Genomic DNA, 3,159 nt, shown 5'->3' on the forward strand with positions numbered 1-3,159 from the left:
TGCAAAAGCTTGGACATGACAGTAATAAAACATTATAAAACCAAAGTGGCAAAACGCTGAGTCATTAAAGAAGAGAAAGAAATCAGGTAGGCTATAGGTATAAAATGAGAGGGGAGGAAGGGGACTTTCCAGTTCCCAAACAGAACAAGTGGGGATGTAGAAGGCAAAATGATAAACTTTCGTTTACATTGCAGAAGCACTCAAATAGCCAAGGATCCAGACACGATATTGGTGGGGCTGATTATTCAGGTTTTGAAGTCCAGGAATTTTCTTTTTTTGGTTATGTACTCTGGCTAACGATATGTTGAATAAAAAGTAAAAGCAGCAATGGAAACCCATAAGGGACATTCCAAATTAGGCCAATGCCTTTATTGGTCCAAACTACATATCATGAAACTCCTGTGAACTGTACACCGGATTCAGTGTCCAAGAAACAACAGCATGTGTGCCTTCTCCGAAATCCCATGGCAGCAGTTGGTAAACAGGATAGTGTTCCATATAGACCTTGTGCAGTTGAAAAAACCTTGGCAAGGGCATCTCAGCCAGAACAAGCAAACAAGAAGCAGGATCTTGTGTCCTCCATGCAAGAATCCAAGAAATTGGGATGGACCACAAAGGTAACCTAGCCCAGCCGCCTGCAGTGTAATCTTTTGCCCAATGTGGGGCTCAAACCCACAACCCTGAGAGTAAGAGTTTCATGCTCTACTACAGGGGCTGGCAAACTAAGACCCGGGGGCTGGATGTGGCCCCCCAGGCTCGTAAATCTGGCCTATGGACCCTGCCGCCCGCTCGGTTAGTCCCCATGCACTGCGGATGCCTTGCCGCACGGGGACTGATTTCCATGACACTAGCACGGCTTCTGGGTGGGCGGTGACGCTGGCGCAGCTGAGGTAAACCTGGCACGGCCATGGACGGAGAGGTCAGTGGGTGGGTGGCAGGTCTGGGCTGCGCCATGGGCATTGTGAAGGGTGCGTCACGGGGCTTCAGCCAGAGCTTTGTGCGCCTGCTGCCACCATGCCTGGCTTGGTGCTGCTGCTGGTGGCGAGCTTGGCGGCCACGCTGGAGCAGCTGGAGGGCAAGCTGTGTGCCGCCTGCCCAGTGCTCCGCGTGCACGGCCTGCCCGCTGATCCAGCCTCGGACAATGGGTCGCAGCGCGTGGTGCACACCGCCTGGGAGCTATATTTTCAAAATATAGTCCGGCCCCCTGATGAAAAAGTTTGCTGACCCCTGCTCTACTATGTCGATGGATCTTGATATGCCTCCCCAACTGACTTATGAGCCCTGGGCTTGGCAACGCAGCTTGACCATCTCGGCCAACTTTCCCATTGCCTCGGAGATCCCTTCTCCGGTCAGGGCAGAGCAGCCCTGCACATGCCACCGGTGGCCTTGCAGTTTCCTCAGCCCCATTTTTCCTGCCACCTCCAGGGGGGGCCCGCGCTCCGGGCAAGTCTTGCTTGTTGGCCAGCAGCATCACGGGCACCTCGTGAAAGAGCTCGTCACCCAACAAAGCTTCTAAGCTCGGACCTGGCCTCCTCAAAGCGAACGTAATCCACGCTGTCCACCACGAATACCAGCCCATCTGTGTTGGGCTGGTAATGCCTCCAGAACGGCCTGACCCGTTCTTGACCACACACATCCCACATGGTGAAAGAGACGTTGCTGATGGGCCTTATTGTTTCCACGTGGAAGCCAATGGTGGGAATGGTCATTATGGTTTCATTCAGCTTCAGCTTATAGAGGAGGGTTGTTTTGCCATCTGCATCTGGATCCCAGCAGGAGAATACGAGCCTCCGTCCCATGGAAACGCTCCAAAGCACTCTGAATCTGGCTGAGTCAAAGTCCCATGGTGAAATGCTGTTCCACCTCCAACGCAGCCTCTGTGTAGCCCCGGGAAGGCCTGCTTCCTGCATACATGTAGATAGCCGGGCGTTGTTCCATTGGCTCAGCCCTAGGGGGGGCCTGGTGTGGAACTGTCATTACTGGCTTGCTGGCAGCTGACACACTGGAAGTTTTGCAGACCGGCTCTCTGATGCAGGAAGTTTTGCTGGCTAAGAGAAGTGATTCAGCATTCTGACTGTACAAGTCATGGAGTGAGTTTTGCTGCTGCTTGAGATGCAAACAGTTTTTAATCCATATCAACAAATCTAGTTTGCTATGGTTATCTGTATTCACTGTGGAGCCTTTTGGCACTGTAATAATAATAGATGTTTTTCTTTTAATAATGTAAAAAACACCACTGGCAGTTTTTCAACATTTGAAAAGTGGAGTTTCTTAAGACCCACTAAGTTCTGGTTTGATTGGTTGGTATCTGCACATCTTTTAAGGAGACAGGCAAAATCTGACAGATAAAAGCATTTAGAATACAGTTTTTTCATTTTATGTAGGATACAACCCATCCTGATCTGGTGACAAACGATGTAGCAGGACGAATAAATACAGATAATTTAAAATAAATTGAAATTGTATTGTCAACTGCAGTTATATTGACTATTCGTGTTTCTGTTTAAGATTCAGTAGGACTTATTCATTTGGAAATATGTTTACAAATGCACCCTAAGATTATTTCTCTCTCTTTTAAAATAAAATATCTGTTTTTACTGATACTTCTCCTAAGACCTACCCAATACAATGTATCTTTTAAATAAAATATTTGTTTTTACTGATACTTCTCCAAAGACCTACCCAATACAAAGTATCTTTTAAATAAAATATCTGTTTTTGCTGATACTTCTCCAAAGACCTACCCAATACAAAGTATCTTTTCATAATACACCAGAATAAAAGAAATACTTTAAAAATGTAATCTAAAAAGGAACAGAGGCAAGAAAGAAAAAAAGAGAAAAGAAAATGAAAAATGATTAAAAGACTCTGTCCTTCAGCTTAATATAGCATTTACTCATCATTAACATCCAACTATCCTATTTTCTACAAGCCAATATTTTTTTTCAATCTTCAAATTCAGATATTAAAAGTTCCCTGACATGAAAAAGAGACCCCACGTGTTGCATACAGACTACAGAACAAGCCTGGCTTGGAAAGTTTTATAGGAATCTCTCCTTGTCATGTGACCTTCTCTGTCCTTGCAGTATTCAATATGCTTGTGACCTGGTTAACCATGCTATAGTTTACCTTCTGGGCCAGTATTCAGTGGAGGTACAC

The 3,159-nt window shown here is 46.1% G+C and overlaps 1 pseudogene across 1 annotated transcript in view; it reads right to left on the minus strand.

The window, feature by feature from the left end:
• Positions 1-1,122: 1,122 nt before the first annotated feature.
• LOC310709778 overlaps positions 1,123-3,159 on the minus strand; it is a 2,729-nt pseudogene continuing 692 nt past the window's right edge. Inside the window, exon 2 of the transcript in view lies at positions 1,123-1,828. The product of the transcript in view is annotated as an uncharacterized misc_RNA (transcript). The remainder of the gene's footprint in view (positions 1,829-3,159) is intronic.

The sequence above is a fragment of the Podarcis liolepis genome, assembly GCF_965112155.1.
Source record: "Podarcis liolepis genome assembly, chromosome: 6".
In the NCBI taxonomy this organism is placed as follows: Eukaryota; Metazoa; Chordata; class Lepidosauria; order Squamata; family Lacertidae; genus Podarcis; species Podarcis liolepis.